Below are 26,018 nucleotides of genomic sequence, written 5' to 3' on the forward strand. Positions count from 1 at the left end.
TAACGGTCAGCTTCTAAGGATAGAGAAGAGATGCTGGTGGCTGGAGCCAGCCCCAGTGACAGTTGGTGGCAGGAGCACAAAGGTTTCCTCGCTAAGGAGCAGGTGCCTTTGAGCCCGCCCCTAGAAACCCGTCCGTCTGACACTAGGCCTTAGCCACAGCCAATGAGAGAGAAGCGCAGCACCACGTGGGCCAATAGGAGGCGTGTCCGTGGTTATTTTTCAGCCCTGGGGCGGGGTTTGTCTTATTGCCTGTCTCTCTATCCAAGCGGTTAGTCGTGGACTCTGAATCACGAGGATGAGGTCTAGGCAATTGTACAGTGAATCCCGAGCATCCCGAGTTTCCCAGGAATTCCAAGAATCCCCAGCAGGATGGGGGCTGCTCTCGCCTGGAGTGGGCCAGGGGAGGAAAGAGTGAAGTTCTGGGGGGCGGGTCGGATTTGGTGGCTGGTGACCAGCGCGGTGTGGACCCGGTTGGTAGAGGCGTCTATGCTGCCGGCAGCAGGGATTGAGTTCGGATTTCACTGAGAAACTCCTGGGGAGTTTCCTTCTGGCAGCTCCTGGTCCTGCTCCCTAAGTCCAGGTAGAACCAGCCTGGGTCAGGGTGAGTCTCCCAGGGAGGGGTGTGTGTCTGAAATGCTTTTGCTGTGGGGGGCAGGTGCCAGATTCGGAACTGATAATCCAGGGTGAAATGCCTGTTTCTCACCTCTCCAGCCATTATCTCCTGCTCAAAACTGTCTGGTTTACAGTGCTTGATGCCCTGAGCTAGGGATCCTCTTTTCTTTTTTTCTTTTACATTATTTTATATCTTTTACTTGATGTGAAGATCTAAATTCATTTTTTTAATTATTTTTTAAATTTTTTTTGAGGGTACAGTTACAGATTTATACATTTTTGTGCTCAAGTTTCTCCCTTACAAAGTTCGATAACCCATCCCTTCACCAGTGCCCATTCTCCACCACCAGTAAACCCAACATCCCTCCCCCCCTCCCCAGTCCCTTCTCCCCCCACCCCACACTGCCACTATGGGAGGGTATTCCCTTTTGTTCTCTCTGATTAGGTGTTGTGGTTTGCAATAAAGGTGTTGAGTGTCCATTGTGTTCAGTCTCTAGTCTATATTCGGCCCACATCATCTTTCCCCCACATGACCTCCAACCACATTTTACTTGGTGTTCCCTTCTCTGAGTTGCCCAGAATGAGAGACCAGCCTCCAAGCCATGGAGACAACCTCCTGGTACTTATTTCTACTATTCTTGGGTATTAGTCTTAAAGTCTATTATTCTATATTCCACAGATGAGTGCAATCTTTCTATGTCTGTCTCTCTCTTTCTGACTCATTTCACTTAGCATGATACTTTCCATGCTGATAGGGATCCTCTTTTCAAAAAAAATTATTTTGATTAAAATTTTTTGTGGGGTAAACTGAAGTAGTTTAATTTCTGTTTGTTGTGAATAAACCACTGAAAATGCTCCAAAAAGCTTTCCTGTGTGAAGATTATTTAGAATGTTAGTTGCACACCAGAACTACTTCACCTGATTGAGGGTTCTTTTGGTTCTTTTTTGTTATTTTATAAAGTAGTTCACAATATTTGATTACATCTAATATTCAAACACTTATCTCACCACTATTGCACCTTCCAACTAACATATTTTGGATGTTTCCATCCTGAACCCCAACCCCTGCCCCAAAAAGAGCACCGCCAGGGGTAATTCCTGAGTGCATAGCCAGGAGTGACCCCTTTGCATCGTCGGGTGTGACCTAATAAGCAAAAAAAAATTTTTTTTAAAAGAATGAGGTTACAAGGAAACACAGAGGATTGGGAGCACTGTGATGGGAGTAACCCAATAAACCTTGGGAAAAAATTGCCTCTTGTAAGTGCAGCTTTCTGTAATGTGTTTCATTCATTTCAGCTGTTCATTTTTCTCAGTATGAACAATGAGCTGTGAACTTGGAGACATGTTCATATACGACGTTATTTTCTCATGGGTCAGGACAAAGGGTCCACACTTGGAAGCCTGCCTCAAGGGCTAGGGGAGGGCAGTTGGGACAGAGAAGGGACCATGATGGCAATAATGGTTGGAAGGATCGCTCTGCATAGGAGAGGTGTGCTGAGAGTGGGCAAACAACCAAACATAATGGCCCCTCAGTATCTATATGAGAAATGATAATTCCCAAAAGGGGGGGAGGAGGTGGGGAGAAGGAGAGAGAGGGGGAGAAGAAGGGGGAGAGAGAGATCGAGAGAGAGAGAGAGAGAGAGAGCCTGGCATAGAGGCAGGCTAGGGTACAGTGGAAGGAGAGATACTGGGGATATTGGTGGTGGGGAATATACACTGGAAGGGGAGTGGTTGGGTGTTGGAACATTGTATGACTGAAAGTCAATCATGAGAGTTTGTTAATATCTCATAGTGATTCAATAATTTAAAAAATGCTATTTTCTTTCATTTTACATCACATTCGCCCCCTCGTTTTTTTTAAATCCCTGGTCACACCTGTTGATGTTCAGAAATCACTCCTAGCCCTGTGCAGGGTATGTGCAAGGCGAGTGCCCTACCCATTGGGCTATCTCTCCAAACCCTCATCACTTAACCTTTGCAGGGATATTTTTCTGTCCTGAGAGCTTTGTGTCACAGCTTGTGTGAGAGTTTTCAAGTCTCTAACAGCAGTGGTTTGTGGAGAAGATTTTCTCATCTTTCCAAAGGTGCAGTTCAGGAAGGGGCCTCGAAGGTTTTTTATCAGGAAGACAGGACAGATCATTGGATAGCAGGAAGACACAAAAATAGCGATGTTTCCTAACCTTCGTATATCACGACGGTATGCTACATAAATGGTAAGGCAGCAGTTGATACAGTAAAAAAATGCAAAGCAGCTCACGTGGACCAGGATGGTGTGGGTGACCTTGATCTCAAGAGAGGACTGTGGGCAGAGACTGTTTCTAAGGATGTGCTGGACATTCTTGCGGTGGTTGAAGAGGAACTTTACCATGTGCCCGCTGGTCCAGATCATGAGGAGCACACACAGCAGGTCTCTTATAGCCATTACTCCCTGGAATGCAGACACTCCATTCCTCTCAGCATCACGTGCTATACAGTAGTTTTGGTTAAAAAAGTCTTCAGTTCCAGTAATATTGAATGGGGCCTTCACTATGAAGATAAGCCATGCATAGATCAGCATGTTGACTACCCAGAAAAAGAGGAAGGCAGAAGAAATGCATGTGTAGATGTTTGATTTGAACCATGCCCACTGAGCATGGTTGTTGGTGATCACGATGGCTTGGAACACACTGAGGAAAGATGTGGTACAGAGGGAAAGGCCCCGGCTCACTCGGTAAAAGAATAAAATTGCCTGACAACCAGCATCGTTCAGAAAGTTTCTTAATCCAAAGAAAGAGATTAATTCCGGAATCCCGGTGAATAAAATTGTCATCATATTGGCAAAAGTTAAGTGGGTAAATATCCAATCTATTGGCTTATTTCTTTGCAGAAAGGTTTTGACATATAGCATAAGCAACAATGAATTTCCAATAAAACCAATCATGAATTGGAAGCAAAATAATACTCCCCAAACGGTATCTTGTAGACTTACTGTGTCCATCGCTTTCTTGTTCGTTGGATGAGGACCTAGAAAAAGTATAAATAACAGATTGGTTGGTGAACATGAGAGAAGTGTCCCAACATGCTGGTGTGAATGTGACTTACCCATTATGTCAGTAGAATGTGTAAAAGCACTGTCATTTTTCAGAAAAGGAAGAATTAATGCAAAAAAGAATTTGTAAAGAGTTATTGACATCATTTAGGAGGAATTATTGCTTCTATTCATTTTGTGTTTTAGTCACAACCAGAATTACACATCGATTCCTCCTGGCTCTGCAATCAGGGATCAGTCCTGGTATGCATGGAGGACCCTATGAGATGGGGATCAAATCTGGGTCTGCCATGTGCAAGGCAGGCACCCTCCACACTGTACTATCTCTGACTCCTATTGTTTCCATTTTTGTAAAGCTATTCCAGTTGGTTGACTATTTCCAGAGAAGTAAAGTTAGTATCTTTTTTTTTCTTTTGTTTTTTGGGTCACACCCAGCTGTGCACAGGGGTTGCTCCTGCTCTGCACTCTGGAATTACTCCTGGTAGTGCTGGCGGACCATATGGGATGCTGGGAATCGAACCTGGGTCGGCTGCGTGTAAGGCAAAGGACCTACCTGCTGTGCTATCGCTCCCGCTCCTAAAGTTAGTATCTTGTTGAGTGATTTTTTTAATTAATTATATATTTTATATCATATAGATTATATTTAAGTCATATGTAGCTTAGATTGGTTCTATTTAACTTGACAGCTTTCATGTGTTTCCATAATATTTCCTAGAAACTGATAAACGGGTCTTTTTACTTTTTTCCATTGGCTTTTTGGGTCACACCTAGGAATGCTCATGGATTATTTCTGGCTCTGCACTCAGGAGTTACCTCTCTTGGTGTTCAGGGCACCATATGGGGTGCCAGGGATCGAACCCTGGTCGGCCATATGCCAGTCAAATGCCCTAGCCAATAAACAGTTTGCTCTGGACTCATTCTAGTTTTTTAAACGATAGTATTGGATCTCCATTTTACATGAAATCATTCAGGCCTCTCCCCAGATCCTGTCTCAGAGAATCACAAGACCATCAGATTCTGCAGATTTCTCTTCTGAATCTTTTGTATCATTACCTCCAGTGCTCCAAAACGGTTTGATTTGAGAGCTCTGACCAGCCAGATCGGTCACGCAGAATGGAATACACATCAGGAGTGTCCAAGCTTTAAGGTCACCCAAACAGCACACAGAGTGGCCATTTATTCATCCAAATTGCTCCAGCATCCTGGTTCCAGTCATGTGAGCCGCTGTTGAAGTTGACAGACACGTTCAGCACTGTGAGTAGACATGGCAAAATTAAAGGGTGCATGAACCTGGATATTTCAAATGGAGAATCAGCTGCACCTTTAAAGGATAGATTACGTGTCAATTTGCTATTCTATTCTGGCCTGGACATGCCTGTCTGCTTCCCTCTGGTCTAAACTTGTTTTCCTCAGGGACTATCCCAACCTTGGGGTTCCTGTTAGGGGGTGAATTTCCCACCTCTCACTATTCCTTACCCAGGTCTCTTGCAGTGTCCATGAATTCATAGGTACTTTGGTTCAGTGAAGGTCTCAATATCTTTCCTGGACATTATCTTCATTTACTTCTCTACCATGAGTTAGAGCTTCTCAAGAACCCTTTCTTGGGGTAGAGCATTTGCCTTCCATGCAGCCGACCCGGGTTCTCAATCTCTCACACCCCAAGTGGTTCCCCAAGCACTGCAAGGAGTGATTTTTGAGTGCAGAGCCAGGAGTAAGCCCTGAGCATTGTCGGGTGTGGCCCCTCAAAACAAACCCCAGGGAGGCAATTCTGGGGCAAAACTCCGAGGATCCAATTTTCTCTTGTGCAGGGCCTGGACTTTAGGCTGGGGCAGGGTGAAGAGCCTGAAGTGGTTTACATACCATACAGCTGTTAGAAAAAATGGTGCTGTGCAATTCGCTTATAAATGGATGGACATGGAGAATATCATGCAGAGTGAAATAAGTCAGAAGGAGACGGACAGACAGAAAATGCACTCATTTGTGGGATTAAAACAAACCCATATAATGTAAGTTTAACAACCATGGACAGTAGAAACAAGGGCCAGGAGGATTGGTTCGTGATTGGAAGCCTGTCTCAGGGCTGGAGGAGAGGCAGTTGGTTTAGAGGAGGAGCCACTATTGACAATGCTGGTTGGAACAGATTGCTCTGGAAGGGAGATGTGTGCTGAGAGTGGGTAAAGGGCCAAACATGATGGACTCTCAGTATCTGTATTGCAAGCTACAATGCCCATAAAGAGAGAGAAAGATAGAGACAGAGACGAGACAGACAGAGACTGAGAGATAAACAGACAGAGATAGGCAGAGACATAGAGAGTCAGAGACAGAGAGAGAAAGAAGAAAAGTGCCTGCCAGCACTGTTTACAATAACCAGAATCTAGAAAAAAACAGAGTGTCTGAGAACAGATGACTGGTTAAAGAAATTTTGGTACATCTATACAATGGAATACTATGCGGCTGTTAGAAAGGATGAAGTCATGAACTTTGCAGATAAGTGGATCAACATGGAAAGTATCATGCTAAGTGTAATGAGCCAGAAAGAGAGGTACAGACATAGAAAGATTGCACTCATCTGTGGGATATAGATCAACAGAGTAGGAGACTGATACCCAAAAATAGTAGTATTTAATACCAGGAGGTTGGCTCCATAAATTGGATGCTGGCCTCACAGGCTGGGGGAAAGTCTTCCCAGATAGAGAAGGGAACACCAAGTAATATGTGATTGGAGATCCTTCTCGGGAAGGGAGATGCGTGCTGAAAGTAGACTAGAGACTGAACAGGATGACCACTCAATACCCCTATTGCAAACCACAACACCCAAAAGAAAAGAGAGAGATCAAATGGGAAAGTCCCACCACAGAGGAAGGGTGGGGTGGGGGGATGGGATTGGGGGTGGGTGGGAGGGATACATGGGTTCATTGGTGGTGGAGAATGGACACTGGGCTCTCAAACATTCGATGAGGGAAAAACAAGCACAAAGATGTGTGAATCTGTAACTGTACCCTCACTGTGACTCACTAATTTAAAAATTTTATAAAATTTAAAAATTTTTCTAAAAAATAAATAAATAAGTAAATAGAAAAAAAGAAAGAAAAGTGCCTGCCATAGAGGCAGGCACAAGGGGACCCTTAGCAGGAGGGATACTGGGCATATTGGTGGTGGGAAATGTACACTGGTTGAGGAATGGGTGTTGGATCATTGTATGACTGAAAGCTTTTTACTATATCTCACAGTGATTCAATTAACACACACACACAAAGAAATTTGTTGTGTGTTGTGGGTCTCTCTCCTTCCTGCCCCTTAAATACCGCACCCAAGGATTGGAGTGCTCCCCTTGATCACGAACCTACTTCCAGTCGATTCTCAGTCACTCATTTTGAAACACTCGTCATCCACCTACAACCTCTGTCACTTTCCCTGCAGAAAAGTTAATTGAGCCCAAATCACTGTCTTCCCTCCATAGATGCTAATCTCGGTGGCACTGCCTAACCCAACCCCTGCTCCATTTGGTGGTGCGATGCTGAGGAAAGCCATTTTCAGTCCCCATCCCCTCACCCTCTCACATTTATTGATTCTCACTTCTTACTCAGATTCTGGCCGTCATCACACATTCTTATTCTGCTTATTTTATAGAAATTTGTGATTAGGGTTGAAGCCATAGTACAGCAGCTAGACATTTGCTTTGCACGTGGCCAGCTGAGGTTCAATCGCTGGCATTCCATATGGTTCCCTGGGCACTACTGGGAGTAATTCCTGAATACAGGGTCAGGAGTAATCCCTGAGTATCACCAGAGGTGGAAAATAAAGAAAAAAGAAATGAGTTTATTTTATTCTGATGCTAATGACAATTTTGTTTTCTTTATTTTCCACCCCTGGTGATACTCAGCAAAAGTTTCACAATATTTCCCACATAGGGACAGCCATGAGTGAAACAAGCAAAAGGATTATTTTAAGAAGAATTGGTTCACAGGGCTGGAGCAATTGCACAATTGGTAGGGCATTTGCCTCGCACGCAGCCAACCTGGGTTCGATTCCCAGCATCCCATATGTTCCCTTGAGCACCATCATGGGTGGTTCCTGAGCACAGAGCCAGGAGTGACCCTGTGCATTGTCGGGTGTGACCCAAAAAGCAAAAAGAAAAAAAGGCCTGGAGCAATAGCACAGTGGGGAGGACACTTGCCTTGAACACGGCTGTCTTGGGTTCGATCCTTTGGTACCACATATCCTCTGAGCCACGGCCAGAGTGATTCCTGGCATAGAGGAAGGAGTAAGCTTTGAGCACAGCTGGGTGTGGCCTAAAAGCAATAAGGAACACAAGGCAAACAGCATAAGTCCATTAGGGACTTCAGAAACATGGTAGAATATCATCACTTTAGGAAACATTCACAGAATTGACTTAACATTATGGCAGAGCCTGTAATGCCCTTGACGTATTGAATATGCCAAAAACAGGAACAATAATGGGCCTCACTTCGTGTTCCTGGAGCCAGCAGACGCCACTGGGCTACACTAGCACCAGATAGAGACGAATGGAGGCATTATTGGTGCCCAATGGAGCAAATCATGAACAACAGGATGACAGTGCTACAGTGCAGTGCAGACTTAACATTTGGCAAAATAAGTCAGATTACCAAAGGACAAATGAGACGGGCAGCTCTCTCCTTGAAAAATCTCATTCATGGGGCTGGAGTGAGAGTACAGGCGGGAGGGTGTTTACCTTGCATTCGTCTGACCCGTTGGATCCCGGCACTTCGTAGGTCCCCAAGCACCCCCTAGAGTAATTCCTGAGTGCAGAGCCAAGAGTATCCCCTGAACATTGCCAGATGTGACCCAAAAAGCAAATCCAACCAACCAAGCAATCATCTCACACGGGACTAGAGTGATAACACAGCGTCCCGGGAGGGCGCTTGGCTGGCACGCAGCTGATAAGGTTTGATCCTTGGTATCCCTTACGGTCCCCGAAGCCCACCTGGAGTAATTCCTGAGTTCAAAGTCAGGAGTAAGCACTGAGCACCACCGGGTGTGGCTCCAAACAGAAACAAGAAAAGCTTGTATATGCAAATTATAAATAAAGGGAGAATGAATTTTTTTCTTTTTTGGGTCACACCTGGCGATGCACCGGGGTTACTCCTGGCTCTGCACTCAGGAATGACTCCTGGCAGTGCTCAGGGGCCTCTATGGGATGCAGGGAATGGAACCGGGGTCGGCCAGTGCAAGGCAAACACCCCACCCGCTGTGCGATCGCTCTAGCCCCTAAGGGAGAACTAATTGATTCAAGGTTATTCTAACAAATCTATAAGGTGCCAAACTTATCACTTTAGATCATAAGTATGAACCAATCGCTCCACCGCCCAGGGCCAGTGACAAAAGCTGACAGCAAGGCCACAGCGGGGCCGCGCGCGGGGGGCGCCCGGGAGCGCGCGCTGGCAGGGGCGCCCCCGCCTGGCCCCAGAGCCGGCAGGACTGGCCCAAGGCCGATCCAGACCCGGGGCCCGGACCTGCGCCCGCGCCGGCCTCAGGCCCCGAGCCCGCGCGCAACATCCACTGTGAGTTCTGCCCTGAGTTCTTCGAGCACCGCAGGGGCCTGTCCGGCCGAGCACGCTCGCCCCTGCGCCAGATGGGCGTCACCGAGGGTCTGTCGCTGCCTCGCCCACCGACACCCTGCGGGAGACCCTCAGACAGAAGCCCCAGCCGCGCCTCGTCAAGAAGGAGCCGCGGGCCGGGGACCTGCCCCTGCGCTGGTGGAGGACGGGCCTCCCCGGGTGGCCGGGCCGTGCAGAGTGCCCTGCCGCTGGTGCCCACGGCGGGCCGGCCGGGCACCCCGGGCGCTGGGCGGGGCCGCACCCCCCGCGGGCTCATCCTGGCGCCCCTCAGCCGTGCCAAGGCGGCAGCCGGCGGCTCCCGAGGCTCCGTGGCCCCCAAGCGGCCCCTGCGGGAGGACCCCCGCCCGCCCCCTGAGGTGACGGCCAAGACCCACACCAGACCGAGCTGCCCTTCACGGCCAAGGCCGCCCCTCGCCCACCGGCGCCTGCTGCGAGCTGCGCGGCCTCGACTCTGAGACCCGCAAGGCGCTGGCGGCCCCGCGCGGGCGGCGCCCCTGAGGCAGTTTGGGGTGACCGAGCGGTGCGGGAATGAGGCCCCCATGGAGACGCTGAGCGAGGGGACCAAGCGGCGACCCCCAAAGGTGGGCGCCCATCGCAGCTCCATCCGGGGCGGCCGTCCCTGCACCAGGAAGCTCCGCGGTGCCGGCCACAGGCGTGAGGGTGACGAGCGGCCGCCGCTGGGGTGGCCCCGGTGGCCTGGCTGTGGGGGGCGCAGCGCCTGTGGCGAGCCGGGGCTGGAGCTGGGCGCGCGGCTGGTGGCAGCGAGCGGCCTCTGGCCTCGGCCCTCCAGGCTCGGGGAAGGCCGAGGAGCACCAGCGGCCGAGCAGCAACGAGTGTGAGCGCCGGCAAGCGCGCCCGGCCAGCGCCTCTGGGGCCCGGGCGGGGAGGACGCCGGCGGTCTGCGACAGAAGCGAGAGGAGGTCGGCAGCCCCCTCCCCGGGTCCGGCCGGCCCCCTCCCCGGGGCCACGACCCCTCAGACGTCGCTCGTCAAGTCTGCGGGCAACGTCTGTCCCCTCGGGGGGCGGGTTCTGCGAGGCGCAGTTCCGGGGGCCGCTGTCCACCCAGGAGGAGGGGGCGCGGCACTTGCCGCGGCGCATCCTGGACAGGAGCTTCTCCAGAGTGGACGCCCCTCCCGGAGAGCCCCCCGCCCCGCAGGCACAGACGGCCGTGGCCGAGGCGCCCTGACGCGCGCAGTCCACACCCTCCTGCACCCTCTCCTCCCTCTTTCCTTTCCGTTTCCAAAGGAGCAAGCCAGAGCCTCCAACCGTCCCCAGGGGCCCGGGCACACTGCAGCCGGGACACCCTCCCCCAGCAGAGCACTTGGGGCCTGGGGGGGTCCCTGGTCCGTGGGGGCAGCTAGGGGGGTCTGCACTTGCCTTCGATGGCCATTCCCAGAGACCCCAAAGACCCCCTGTCCTGGCTCACTCCCGTCCCCGTGGACCTACTCACTCCGGACACCTGCACGCACGCACCTCGTGAGACCTGGGGTCTGCCGAGCCCCCCAGTTCCCGAATAGAGCGACCAAGTCACGCCACGGTGCTTGCTCAGGTGGGGCCGGGAGCCCCTACTGAGCCATGAGGCCACGGAAACCCTTGCTGGCCACGCCCCCCAGGGGCTTCCCCAGCAGGAAGAGCTCAGAGCTGACAGCTGCCCCCTGCCAGGTCAAGTGCCCCAGCCTTGGGGCTTGGGCGGGAGGGGTTGCGGTGGGCTCCCCCACGCCCGCCCTCCCCACTTTTCTCTGTTGCTTTCTTTCTGTGTATAGCTCATCAATGTCTTAAAAACGCATTTTATGTAGAGAATAAAAAAAGTATGAACATACTAACTATCGTATGTTCACTTTATTCCATTATATCTTCATTATATGATAAAGAAATAAAGAAGGTAAATATTGAAAATTAAAAATTGTTAGATTTCTTGATTAACTATTAATAAATTATCTACACTGGTTAATAATTGAAACGTCCAAAAATATTATGATGGGGGCTGGAGCGATAGCACAGCGGATAGGGCGTTTGCCTTGCACGCGGCCGACCCGGGTTCGAATCCCAGCATCCCATATGGTCCCCTGAGCACCGCCAGGGTTGATTCCTGAGTGCATGAGCCAGGAGTGACCCCTGTGCATCGCTGGGTGTGACCCAAAAAGGAAAAAAAAAAAAGAAACAAAAATATTATGATGACACAATTCACAAAATAGTTGCAAAGTTAAAGGATTTTCAACATTATTACTCAGATAAAATATTCAAATTGAAAAAAATAATTTCACTTGATAAAAAAAATTCTTCGTCAAAATTTTTTAACTCTTAGAAAGATGTTTTCTTAAGGCAGAAAAAAACTTTGAATACATAAATCATTGATGAATCAGAACATCTGGTATTGTAGTTAGAAAATTCTCACCAAAATTAAAACCTCTAAAATTTATTAAAATAAACCTCAAGCAACCCTGAAATTCATTAATTAAACTGATTTAGATAAGGTAGTCCTAATACACTTTGTGTTTTTTTTTTTTTTTGCCTTGGCAGTGCTCAGGGCTTACTCCTGGCTCTGCACTTAGGGATCAATCCTTGTGGCTCGGTGACCCTATGGGATTCGGGGATTTAACCTGGGTCAGCTGGAAGCATGGCAAGAGCCCTCCCCGCTGCACTGTGGCTTCAGTCCCAGTCCCAACTGTTAAAAAATTTTGGTTATTAGATTATAGGATCTAAGAAAAAATATATTACAAAAAGGCATTTGGGAGAAAAGTTAACAATTAATGAGAAATGCATAAAGAGGTGGGGGGGAGATAAATAAAATAAAACAGCTCAGAAAACAAAGTTTAATCAGAGTGGAAAGGAGAACATGGTTGCTGTAAAAGTGATGAGTGAGGATGTCAATATTCTTAGTGAATTGGTCTATGTGTTACTGTAAGAACTAGTTTTGGCTACCATAAGGTTTTAAAAAATAGTTTTAACTGAAAATGCAGATTAAGAGCAATCAAAGGGGCCAGAGTGATAGTCCAGTGCATAGGATGCTTGCCTTGCTCGTGGTTTGTTTGGGATTAATCCCCTGGCATTATATGGGGTCCTTGGAACCCACTAGGAGTGAACCCTGAGCACGGAATCAGGAGTAAGTCCTGAGCACCGCTGGTATGGCCCCCAAACAAACAAAGCTAAATAAAAGGGAAAGAACAGAAGAATACAAAGCATAACAAAATATATGGTTGAAACTGCAGAGAAGAAAATCATCAATTGATGGGGCTAGAGTGATAGTGCAGTGGGTAGTGCACTTGCCTTTCACGCAGCCAACCAGGATTCCACCCCCAGCATCCCCTGAGCACGACCACAGTAATTCCTGCTTGCCTTGCACACAGCTGACCAGTTACCATCCCTTAGGGTCCCCTGAGCACCACCCGGAGTAATTTCTGTGTGCAGAGGCAGGAGTAACCCCTCAGCATCAGTTGGTGTGACTCAAAAGCAAAAAACAAAACAAAGAAGAAAAAACCTCCAGAATATCATGAGTATAAAGGAATGTGAGTATGGGAACTCAGGTGAGCTTAGCATTAGAAAGCGTGTCCCACAAAAACAGCATCAGGAAAAATAAATTCTCCTTCTCTTTTTTTTCTTGTCATTTTGGGTCACCCCTAGTGATACTCGGGTTACTCCTAGCTCGGCATTAAAGAAATACTCCTGGCAGTGCTCGAGGGACCCTATGGAAAGTCGGGGATGTTGGAGCCCGGGTCAGCTGTGTCCAATGCAAATTTCCTACCCCCTGCACTATCTCTCCAGCTCCAGGGAAAGGAAATTTTCTAAAGAAAAATCCCTGTCTCTCCTTTCAAGCAGGAGCAGAGACAGGAGGTACTTACTGAGTCCGAGGCTGGTGAAGTTGACGGGACTCTATGCCAGGCTGCGGGTGAATGCCTGTGTGTTAATCCAGGGCTATAAAACACACCAGTGACTTAGTCCCCAGACACCCTGTCACTTGGAGCTCAGCAAACTTTCTGATGTGCCCATGGACTCGCAAATTACTGTCTGAGCCGCAAATGGATTAATTTAGAAAAGTTTTTAATGCAAGTCCCCCTCAGGTGTTCACTTCAGAAACTCTCCCATTACATCAGCCCGAGTCTTTGCAGTCCTGCAGGAGCAGAGCAGAAAACAAACTTGGGGATAATTGGCTACTCGCAGAGAAATCCAAAGATCTCCAAGCTGATCAAATATCTCTGACAACTTTTGGAGAGTAATTGTTTTTCTCTAAGGCTTCTCTCAATTTGGGATTTATTGTGGAACAACCAAGTCTGAACTGACTTAGGAAAAGAAGAATTATAAATGATAATTCCTTTTTAAAATTAAAATTTTTTAAATGAATCACCTTGAGATATAGTTACAGACTTACAAAGCTTTTATGTTTGAGTTTCAGCCATACAATGATCGAGTACCCATCCCTCCACCAGTGCCCATTCTCCACCACCAATGTTCTCAGTACCCCTCCGGCTACCCCCACCCTATCCCCCTGACCCCTGCCTCTGTGGCAGACACAGTCCCTTTTTCTTTCTCTCTCCTTTTGAGTGCTATGGTTTGCAATACATGTAGCAAGTGGCCATCACGTTTGGTGTGTAGTCTACTTTCAGCACGCATAAATGATAAATCTTAAGGATAAAAACTATCAACCTGCACATGGTGTTTGCCTTGCACACGGCCAACCTGGGTTCAATTCCTCTGCCCCTCTCAGAGAGCCCTGCAAGCTACAGAGAGTAGCTCGCCTACATGGCAGAGCCTGGCAAGCTCCCCATGGTGTATTTGATATGCCAAAAACAGTTAACAAGTCTCAAAATGGAGGGAGACATTACTGATGCTCACTCGAGCAAATGGATGAACAACAGGATGACAGCGATACAGTGATTTTTGGCTAGTTTGGGGCCACACCTGACGATGCTCAGGGGTTTCTTCTGGCTCTGCACTCAGGAATGGCAGAGCTCAGGGGATCAAATGGGATGCCATGGATCAAACCTGCTTTAGCCTCCTGCAAGGGGCTGGAGAGATATAGTACAGTGGCTAGATAGGGCACTTGCTTTGCATGCCCTGGACCCAGATTCTATTCCTGGCATCCCATATGGTCCCACAAGTATCGCCAGGAGTAATTCCTGAGTGCAGAGCCAGTAGTAATGATCACTATTGAGTGTGGTCCCTCCAAAAAAATTGAGCCATGCGTATGTGTGCAAAAGAGATTATTAAAACCTTTTAGTTCACATTTTAAGTGAAAAAGCTATATTATGTAGCATTTTAGAAATTAAGTACACTGTGAAAAGGTTTGTGATCTAGTAACAGAATGTTTATTTTATTATTTATTTATTTATTTATTTATTTATTTATTTGCTTTTGGGTCACACCTGGCCATGTACAGGAGTTACTCCTGGCTCTGTATTCAGGAATTACTCCTGGCAGTGCTCAGGGGACCATATGGGATGCTAGGATTCAAACCCGGGTCGGCTGCGTACAAGGCAAACGCCCTACATGCTGTGCTCTCGCTCCAGCCCCAAGAATGTTTATTTTAAATAGGAAGTTGGAAGTGTCATGTCTCAAAGTTGAGATTTGGGGGACCATAAGGGAGCAATACTACTTTGGGGAGGGCATTTCGAAACTGACCTGGATTTGATCCCTAGCACCCCATGAGGTCCCTTGAGCACTGCGGGGTATAAGCACAGAACCAGTAATAAGCCCTGAGCACTGCTGGTTGTGATCCCCCCAAACCTAAAAATAAATAAATAAATAAAATTTTTAAAAAGCTAAGGTTTTAACAAAAACTCAGAGGGGATGAGGGCATGAAGTAAGCACATTCATTCTGAGAGTGACCTTCCAGCAGAGGAGGGATGTTGGTTGGTGTGTCCGTCTGAATGGCTTCTTCATTCCAGTTAACTCCAGATAAAAACCAGCCTTTCAGGGGCTGGAGAGATAGTGCAGTGAGTAAGGCACTTCTCTGGCATGTGACTGACCTGGCTTTGATCCTCAACATCCTAAGGAATGCCAGGAGAAATTCCTGAGTGCAGAGTCAGAAGTGAGTCCTGAACATCACTAGGTGTGACTCCCCAACTAAAAACAAAACTAAAATAAAGGAACTGAATCTTGCTCAAGGAAAATGAGATTCAAGAAAAAAAAATCCCAGCACCCCAACCGTGTACTTACACTCCTGCAGTTCTTGACTGGTGGCGAGAGGCTACACTGAGTAGAGCGGAACCTCTCATGAGCTGCTCCTCAGTGACGTCACACAAGCTTGTAGGAAGGGACCGACTCTCATCAGTCTTTAAGCAAGGAAAGTGGGGAGGTGAAAATGGGAAGGTATGTTGGTTTTTATTTATTTATTTGTTATTATTATTATTATTATTATTATTAATTGAACTCACCATGAGCTCCAGTTACAAAGTTTTCATGTTTGAGTTCAGTCATACAATGATCAAACACCCATCCCCCAACCAGTGCACATTTTCTACCACCAATGTCTCCAGTACCCACCCTCACCCCACCCCACCCCACCCCTACCCCTGCTCTATGGCAGATAATTTCCCTCATACTCTCTCTCTCTCTCTCTCTCTCTACTTTTGGGTATTCTGGTTTGCAATATAGAGACTGAGATGCTATCACGTTTGGTCCTTTATCTATTTTCAGCACACATCTCCCACCCCGAACAACCCCTGCAACCCTCATTAACTTAGTGATCCCTTCTTCATTCCAGCTGCCTTCTCCCCTAGCTCATGATGCAGGTTTTCATCTATGGAGCAATCTTCCTGGCCCTTGTCTTTACTGTCCTTGGGTGTCAGTCTCATATTATATTATGTTATATTCCACAAATGAGTGCAGTCATTCTGTGTCTGTCCCTCTCTTTCTGACTCATTTCACATAGCGTGATACTCTCCATGACTATCTCTTAGAAGCAAATTTCATGACTTCAACTTCCTAAAAGCTGCATAGTATTCCATTGTGTAGATGCTATGTTTTTAAAAAAATTTATTTTGTTTTCTTTTGTTCTGCTTCATTTTGTTTTCTGGGCCACACTTTTTAAAAAATTTTATTGAGTCACCATGAGATAGTTCAGATTGCATGTTTGGGTTCCAATCATACAGTGATCAAACACCCATCCCTTCACCAGTGCACATTCCCCACCACCTGTATCCCTGATATACCCCCTCTTTTCCATCCTCCCTCTAACTCCATGGCAGACAATATTCCCCATGCTCTCTTTCTCCTTTTGGGCATTATGGCTTGCAACACAGACACTGAAAGGTCATCATGTTTGGTCCATTATCTACTTTCAACACACATCTCCATCTTGACTGATTCCTCCAGTCATCATTATCTTAATGATCCCTTCTCTATTCCATCTGCCTTCTCCCCTATGCTCATGAAGCAGTCTTCCAGCTATGGAGCAATCCTCCTGGCCCTTGTGTCTACTGTCCTGGGTGTCAGCCTCATGTGATGTTATTCTATACTCCACAAATGAGTGCAGTTCTATGTCTGTCCCTCTCTTTCTGACTCATTTCACTTAGCATGATACTCTCCATGCCTATCCATTTATAAGCAAATTTCATGACTTCATCTCTCCTAACAGCTGCATAGTATTCCATTGTGTAGATGTGCCAAAGTTTCTTTAACCAGTCATCTGTTTTAGGGCACTTGGGTTGTTTCCAGATTGTGGCTATTGTGAACAATGCTGCAATGAATATATAGGTACAGATGTCATTTCTACTGTGCTTTTTTGTATCCTTGGGATATATTCCCAGAAGTGGTATTGTGGGGTCATACAGAAGCTCAATTTCTAGTTTTTGAAGGACTGTCTGTATTGTTTTCCAGAAAGGCTGGACCAGTCGGCATTTTCACCAACAGTGAAAGAACATCCCTTTGTCCCCACATCCACGCCAACACTGGTTGCTTTTGTTCTTTTGATTGTGTGCCAGTCTCTGTGATGAGAGATGATATCTCATTGTTGTTTTGATTTACATCTCCCTGATGACTAAGGATGTGGAGCATTTTTTCATGTGCTTTTTGGCCATTTGTATTTCTTTTTTGAGGAACTGGGCCACACTTTGCTATGCTCAGAGATTTCTCCTGGCAGGCTGAGGGGTCGAAGTTGAGTGAGGTTTGTCTGCCGTAGGCTAAGCAAGGCTGATTGGATCCATCTGAAGGTAGGTAGCCTGAGAGATCTGTGCTACAAGATCAAAAGAAACAGGAGACCCAGGAAAAAGGAATGGTAAAAAGGGGTAAGATATGTTTTTGCTGTTGTTGTTTTGTTTTTGTTTTCTTTTTGAGGGAGGGGAGTACACATGGCACTGCTCAGGGATCACTCCAGGCAGGCTCAGAGGTCCTGAAACCATCAATTAAAATTATGTGCACAAGGCCTGGATTACTTAGACAGTGGGGAGGGAGCTTGCATTGCACACTGTGGAGGCTGGCCTGGGTTTGATACCCTGCACCACTTCTGGTCCCCGAAGACCACCAGGAGTGATCCCTGAGTACAGCGCTAGGACTAAGTTCTGAGTGTACTATTTTGTTGCTAAGTTTTGCAAATGTCTGCACATCTTGGATATTTGTGTTTTTGTCACATGAGTGCTGTGCAGGTATTTTCTCCCATTCAGTGAGGGAGGGTTTTAATTTGGGCTGTTGTTTCTTTGGCAGTGCAGAAGCGTTTAAGTTTGATGTACTCCCTCCTCTTTGACTTTCTTTGCCATGAAATATAGTTATCAAAGAAATTTCTTTTTCTTTTCTTTTTAAAATTTATTTCCCAGTCACACATTAAAAAAATTAAAGCACCATGATTCCCAAAGTTATTCATAGTTGAGCTTTCGGCACCACTAGTCCCAAGGTCCCCCCACCAACGTTCTCAGGTTCCTGCCCATATCCCCGACCCACCACCAGCCCTGCCCTGTGGACAAGCAGCTTTCTAAGTTTGGTTATGAAAGTTTAGGTCTCTTGATTTCAGTGTTGTTGACACTGTGGTTGGATATTTGGTTCTACCTTTCTTTAATAACACCTTTGTACCTGAATCCCCGGACCTGGCCCCCATTCCTCTCATCTGTTTTTTCTCTCCCTTCTCTCCACCCTTTCTTTCCTTCTCCTCTATCTACCCGGGGGCTAAGGTTGATTAGAGCATCCTCCTCTTTAAAACATTGCAGTTCCTCATCCAGTTATTCTAAATCCCACATACAAGTAATACCATCCTGTGTTTATTCTTCTCCTGACTTGCTTCATTGAACAATCATCCAGACACTTCTGAAGTTGATATGATGGACATTATTATTCTTATTGTTATTCTTATTGTTATTATTATTATTGGCTTTTGGGGTCACAACTGGTGATGCTCAGGGGTTACTCCTGGCTCTGAACTTAGGAATTATTCCTGGCAATGGGTGGACCACATGGGATACTGGGGATCTAACCCAGGTCGGCCACATACAAGGCAAATACCCTACCCATATTACTCTGGAGCCAGGATTCACACTCGATGCTATACTTTCTAGATGTTTTGAGGAATTCGTATTATTTTACATTATTATGATCATACAGGAACATCACTGACCTGAAACCTCTGTACAATGTTTTCAATCTTTCTTATTTCTTTGTCAATAACATCTACTTTTTTTTTTCAAGGGACCACATACACTTTAATAGTAGGGCGATGAGTAAAGGAGATAGCCTCTAACCAGAGGAAAACAGTCATTGTATCTCTGAGATCTAGAATGATCCTTTGGGGTCAGGCAAAAAAAAAAATCAAAAAAGCTAAACTGCCCTGAGGCCTGCAGTTGGGAATGTAGGACCAGATGCCTCCTGGGCAAAGCGGCCTTGCTCTAATTTAATTGAATCTAAATGGACAAGTTTCAAGCCAGGAGGACTGGTCAATGGTTGGTCAGTGGTGTGGGGAATGGATGGTAGATAGAGGAGGATTCACTATGACAAAACTAGTTGGAAATGACCACTCTGGACAAGAGCTGAGTGTTGAAAGCAGGTAAAGGGATATAAATGATAACTTTTCAGCATCTGTTTGCAATCCATAATTCCTAAAATGAGAGAGAGAGAGAGAGAGAGAGAGAGAGAGAGAGAGAGAGAGAGAGAAGAGAGGTGCCTACCATAGAGACAGGCTGGGGTCGGGGGTAACTTGAAGAGCTGGGAGGGAAACCTGAGGACACTGGTGCTGGGAAATTACACTGGTAGAGGAATGGGTGTTGGAACATTGTGTGGCTGAGACACAATCATGAACAATTTTGTAACGTTCTAACGCACCATGACTCAATAAAAAAATTAATAAATTTATAAATTTTGGCCCTAGTTCTTACCATACCAATGCGAAGACATTGCCACTTTTACTGAAGACAGTCTGTGACTGTAATTGAAAAAAGGAAAATTATATTGCCCCCTCAGAGACAGGTTTCTCTGTAGAAAAAATACAAACTATTGTCTTATGGAAGGATATTGACATTTCCAGTTCAAATCCAACATAATAGTTGTTGGAGTGATAGTACAGCAGGTAGGGTGGTTGCCTTACATGCGACTAATCTGAGCATAATCCCTGCATCCCATATGATCCATTGAGCCCCGCCAGGAGTAATTGCTGAGCACTTCCAGGTGAGGCCTCAAAACAAAAGAAAAATCAAAAGTGTTGTTTGCTACACCCTTGAAAGCATGCAGTGAGTTTGAGTCCTGGTACTTAGGTACTGCACTGACAGAGGGGGATCCAGCCATCAGGCTTCTGGGGGCTGCTTTGGGACAGAAGACTGGACTTCTCTACTGGCTTGCCTCACTGCCAGGGAAAGGGAACAGGTTTATAAGACCTTAGAGACACTACCGAAACCAAGACAAATAATTTAAACTGAACAAAATAACACAATGTATATTGAGAAATACACAACTTTCTCAGTCACACCTGTAAAACACCTTAATCGTCCTGAGTATTACATTGAGAGATTACATACAACATGCCCAGAGCTATGAGCTTCCTACAAACCACACTCTATTCCCCTCAAAAGACTCAAAAGATTTCAAGATCAAGATGCAATCATGAAAGTTTGTAAGACTGTAACTGTATCTCACAGTGATTCATAGAAAAGAAAAGAAAAGTAAAGAAAAGAAAAGAAAAGAAAAGAAAAGAAAAGAAAAGAAAAGAAAAGAAAAGAAAAGAAAGGAAGTCAAAGGAAGCAAAGGTGAAGGCACTGTGTGTATTAGTTTGAATGTAAAATTCCTGTAACTGTCAGTCACCTTTTGTTTTGTCATCCTGCACCCGAGAACCAGACATGCTAAGGAAAGAAACAAGGAAAGGCAGGGTTGTCTGAGATTCTTCATTATTTGAGCCGTGATCACAGGGTTTGGGGGAGCCACGTTTGTAATGGTTAAATCAACACTAGCTGTGCCCGATGCCAACTTCAGAGTCCTGGGCTGGTCACGTGCACGGCAAGTTTTGTAGATAGTTCCTCAATGAGGAAGTGATAAACCCCCAAATACAAATGTGGCAGGTGGATCGGGACTGGAGCAATAGCCAAGCGGGTAGGTCGTTTGCCTTGTACGCGGCCAACCCGGGGTTCGATTCCCAGCATCCCATATGGTCCCTCGAGCACCGCCTGGAGTGATTCCTGAGTGCATGAGCCAGGAGTAACCCCTGTGCATTGCCGGGTGTGACCCAAAAAGAAAAAAAATGTGGCAGGTGGATCTTATGGAACCTTGAACAGATCTCTTGTTAGCTAACTTAAACATCAAATGTCCTAAGATTGACCTTTCTTCCTAAAACTCTGGTATACAGGTTCCACTGATGCCCTCTAATGAGTTAGAGCCAAGGTCTGGGTATTTGTTCTGGGCTTTGCAAATCATGCGGAAAGGCTTACAAACAGGCATTGGAGGACTAGCTCCGCTGACGAAGCACAGGGTCTGTAGCCTAAGGGTCAGCTTCTAAGGATAGAGAAGAGATGCTGTTGGCTGGAGCCAGCCCCAGTGACAGTTGGTGGTGGCAGCAGAAAGATTTCCTGGCTAAGGAGCAGGAGTCTTTCAGCCCGCCCCTAGAAACCGTTCAGCGTGGTGCTGGGCCTTAGCAACAGCCAATGAGAGAGGAGCGGGTCACAATGTGGACCAATAGGAGGCGGGTCCGTTGGTATTTTTCGGCCCTGGAAGGGGGTTTGGCTCATTGCCTGTCTCTCTATCCAGGCGGTAAGTCGTGGACTCTGAATTGCGAGGATGAGGTCTAGGCAATTGCACAGTGAATCCCGAGCATCCCGAGCCTCCCAGGAATCCCAAGAATCCCCAGATGAGAGGTCAGCAGGATGGGGGCTGCTCTCGCCTGGAGTGGACAGGGGAGGAAAGGGTGAAGTTCTCTGGGGCGAGTCGGATTTGGTGGCTGGTGACCAGCGCTGTGTGGACCCGGTTGGTAGAGGCGTCTATACTGCCGGCATCAGGGATTGGGTTCGGGTCTTCACTGAGAAACTCTTGGGGAGTTTCCTTCTGACAGCTCCTGGCACTGCTCCCCAAGATCAGGTAGAGCCACCCTTGGGTCAGGGTCAGTCTCTCCGGGGAGCGGTTTGTGTCTGAAATGCTTTTGCTGTGGGGGGCAGGTGCCAGATTCGGAACTGATAATCCAGGGTGAAACGCCCATTTCTTGCCTGTCCAGCAATTGTCTCCTGCTCAAAACTGTCTCATTCATATTGCTCGATGCCCCGAGTTAGGTAGGGATCCTTTTTTTAAAAAAAAAAAAAGAATTATTTTAAGTAAAATTTTATTTTATTTATTTATTTTTTTAAGTTTATTTATTTTTAATTAGTGAATCACCGTGAGGGTATAGTTACAGATTTATACACTTTTGTGCTCATGCTTCCCTCATACAAAGTTCGGGAACCCATCCCTTCACCAGTACCCATTCTCCACCACCAGTAAACCCAGCATCCCTCCCACCCTCTCCAATCCCATCTCCCCCCACCCCACCCTGCCACTGTGGCAGGGCATTCCCTGTTGTGGTTTCCAATAAAGGTGGTGAGTGGCCACTGTGCTCAGTCTCTAGCTCTCCTTCAGCTCTCAACACCCTTCCCCCACATGGCCTTCGACTACATTACAGTTGGTGATCCCTTCTCTGAGTTGCCCTTTCCCCAGAATGTGAGACCAGTCTCCAAACCATGGAGTCAACCTCCTGGTACTTATTTCTACAATTCTTGGGTGTTAAGTCTCCCACTCTGTTATTCTATATACCACAGATGAGTGCAATCTTTCTATGTCTGTCTCTCTCTTTCTGACTCATTTCACTCAGCATGAAACTTTCCATGCCGATCCACTTATATGCAAAATTCATGATTTCCTTTTTTCTAACAGCTGCATAGTATTCCATTGTATAGTAAAATTTTATTTTTGTGGGGGTAATCTTTCTTGTCATGTTCTACCCAACGGTGTCCCACCCCTTGTTTGGACAAAGCGAGAACCTGAGAAATTTCCGGATATAGACATTTGTCAGTTTCTTGTTTATGATGACTTCATGGCAGGTAGGGAAGGGGAATTGAGTGAAATCATATTAAAACGATGTCAGTTTCTGGGGCCGGAGCGATAGCACAGCGGGTAGGGCGTTTGCCTTGCACGCAGCCGACCCGGGTTCGATCCCCGGCATCCCATATGGTCCCCCAAGCACCGCCAGGAGTAATTCCTGAGTGCAAAGCCAGGAGTAACCCCTGAGCATCACTGGGTGTGACCCAAAAAAAAGCACAAAAAAAAAAAAACAAAAAAAACCACGATGTCAGTTTCTTATAACTTTTTTAGTTTCTTAGAATTTAAGTTGGGTTATTTTTTAAAAATTTATTTTATTGAACCACCATGTGGAAAGTTGCAAACTCCTCAGGCTTATGTCTCAGTTATACAATGCTCAAACACCCGTCACTTCACCAGTGCCCATACTCCACCACCAAAAACCCCAGTATACCTCCCCCTCCGCCCTGCACACCCCCCCCCGCCTGCGTAACTGATAAATTTCACTTCATTTTCTCTTTACCTTGATTACATTCCATATTTCAACACAAAACTCACTATTGTTGTTGGAGTTTCCCCCCAAAAAATAAGGCTCTTCTGACAAGGAAGCATTTGATAATTAGTTTTCTATTGATGAGAATGAAGAGATATAAAGTCTGCAGCTGCGCGGTTTAGGATTTCTGTATTTTAGTATTTTAGTAATTAAGTCCAGGGAGATTTGTTAGAAATTGCATCATTTCCTTCCTGGGGCAGCACGGGGCTCTGGCTTAGTTCACAGTCTAGAGACATGGCTGCAAGCCCTTGCTGGGACCAAAAGTTGTGTAGCAGGCCTCCAGATCTTGGTCTATCAGCAGCAAAGCTGCTACGAAAAAGCGTGGCCACCCGGGTCAAGCCTCTGTGGAGCGCGAGCCAGTATTGGCCCTGGCCGGAGACTGTAAGTTGGGTTATTTTTAACTTAATGATTTAACTTAGTCGTGATTCTGGAGCCCAGAGCCCAGCCTGTTTCCCCACTCTAATGTGTTGATCTCAACTTTTTATATTTTATTTTTTTTTTTTTTTTATTTTTTTTATTGAATCACCATGTGGAGGGTTACATAGTTCTCAGGATTATGTCGGTTATACAATTCTCAAACACCCTTCCCTTCACCAGTGCCCATCTTCCATCACCAACCCCCCCAGTATACCCGCCGCCCCCTCCCACCTCCCCAGTCCCCAACCTTGTAAATGATGCTTCGCTTCATTTACGCCTTATCACGATTACATTCCATGTTTCAACACATAACTCACTACCGTTGTTGGGGTTTCCCCCAAAAAAGAAAAGCAGTCCTATTGCCAAGGAGGCATTAGTTCTCCACTGCTAAGAATATAGAGATATTAAGTCCCGCTGTTTGTTACCTAACTTTTCTTTTTCCCCCTTGCCCCGCGCCACCGAGTTCACGCCTGTTTTGTAATCGCCACGCTGCCTGACAAGGGAAAAAAAACCAAAAAGGGTGGTTATTTCCCGTCATCAGCAGGCGTGGGGCTCTGGCTTAGTTGATAGACCAGCAGAGTGTCTGCAGGCAGTTTCTGGGAACAGAGGTCCTGCGCTGGTATCGGCTCCGGCTCGAGATTCCACCAGCGTCCCACTGTTCCATGTACATAATTTCCCCCTTATATCCCATTCCCACGCCACCAGGTCTATTCGCCTAATGGACATCACACTATGTTTGACACCACGCCGCGCTTCTTCCCGAGAAAGAAGGGTATTTCTTCTCAGCCGGCGTGGGGATATAGCTTAGTTCAGTCTAGAGAGATGGCTATCACTTTGATTGCCTTCAATATTTCAGCAACAGACTATTCTTGATAGGATCTCCCACAAAAGTCCGACCTGTTAAAGAGGAACCATTACATATTGCTAATGCTAAGATGACATTAGGTCGCGCGGCCGCGCCAGCGGCCGCGCGGTTTTGGGTTTGTGTATAAAGTCCAGGGAAAGTACAACCAGAAATAACATCACTACAAACTTTTACCCTTATATGGTGCTCATAAGATGGAGAAATCTAGAGAGAGACTCGGAGTTGAGAGAGAGAGAGAGGTTAGAGGAATTGGGGGATGCCCGGCTCCCACTGTTTCAGCGCCGTGAGGTCTCTGGTCCCGTGCCGGAATTAGTTCAGTGGGCAGTTTAGAGTCCAAGGGCGCTTCCTTGGGCTCTTCCATCGTGCTGGCTCCGCAGCAGGTTCCAAAAGGAGGCACACGTGGGGGAGGTGGGTTTAAGTATCTATCGCGGTGGGCGGGGGTCACTGCCCCCGCCCCCTGGGGCCTCCCGCAGGCGCGCGCATCCTCATTCAGCCCGCTCAGCATTTCCATTTTGCGCTCAGGAAAACCTCGGGTCCTGCGCTCTGTTCAGAAGGAGTTGAGAGAGAGAGAGAGGTTAGAGGAATTGGGGGATGCCCGGCTCCCACTGTTTCAGCGCCGTGAGGTCTCTGGTCCCGTGCCGGAATTAGTTCAGTGGGCAGTTTAGAGTCCAAGGGCGCTTCCTTGGGCTCTTCCATCGTGCTGGCTCCGCAGCAGGTTCCAAAAGGAGGCACACGTGGGGGAGGTGGGTTTAAGTATCTATCGCGGTGGGCGGGGGTCACTGCCCCCGCCCCCTGGGGCCTCCCGCAGGCGCGCGCATCCTCATTCAGCCCGCTCAGCATTTCCATTTTGCGCTCAGGAAAACCGCGGGTCCTGCGCTCTGTTCAGAAGGAGTTGAGAGAGAGAGAGAGGTTAGAGGAATTGGGGGATGCCCGGCTCCCACTGTTTCAGCGCCGTGAGGTCTCTGGTCCCGTGCCGGAATTAGTTCAGTGGGCAGTTTAGAGTCCAAGGGCGCTTCCTTGGGCTCTTCCATCGTGCTGGCTCCGCAGCAGGTTCCAAAAGGAGGCACACGTGGGGGAGGTGGGTTTAAGTATCTATCGCGGTGGGCGGGGGTCACTGCCCCCGCCCCCTGGGGCCTCCCGCAGGCGCGCGCATCCTCATTCAGCCCGCTCAGCATTTCCATTTTGCGCTCAGGAAAACCTCGGGTCCTGCGCTCTGTTCAGAAGGAGTTGAGAGAGAGAGAGAGGTTAGAGGAATTGGGGGATGCCCGGCTCCCACTGTTTCAGCGCCGTGAGGTCTCTGGTCCCGTGCCGGAATTAGTTCAGTGGGCAGTTTAGAGTCCAAGGGCGCTTCCTTGGGCTCTTCCATCGTGCTGGCTCCGCAGCAGGTTCCAAAAGGAGGCACACGTGGGGGAGGTGGGTTTAAGTATCTATCGCGGTGGGCGGGGGTCACTGCCCCCGCCCCCTGGGGCCTCCCGCAGGCGCGCGCATCCTCATTCAGCC

At 47.4% G+C, this 26,018-nt stretch overlaps 1 pseudogene; it reads left to right on the forward strand.

Annotated features, from left to right (window-relative positions):
* Window positions 1-3,263: 3,263 nt before the first annotated feature.
* Window positions 3,264-10,873, forward strand: LOC129401824 (protein Wiz-like; annotated as a pseudogene).
* Window positions 10,874-26,018: the final 15,145 nt, after the last annotated feature.

This window comes from Sorex araneus, chromosome 2 (assembly GCF_027595985.1).
Source record: "Sorex araneus isolate mSorAra2 chromosome 2, mSorAra2.pri, whole genome shotgun sequence".
In the NCBI taxonomy this organism is placed as follows: domain Eukaryota; kingdom Metazoa; phylum Chordata; class Mammalia; order Eulipotyphla; family Soricidae; genus Sorex; species Sorex araneus.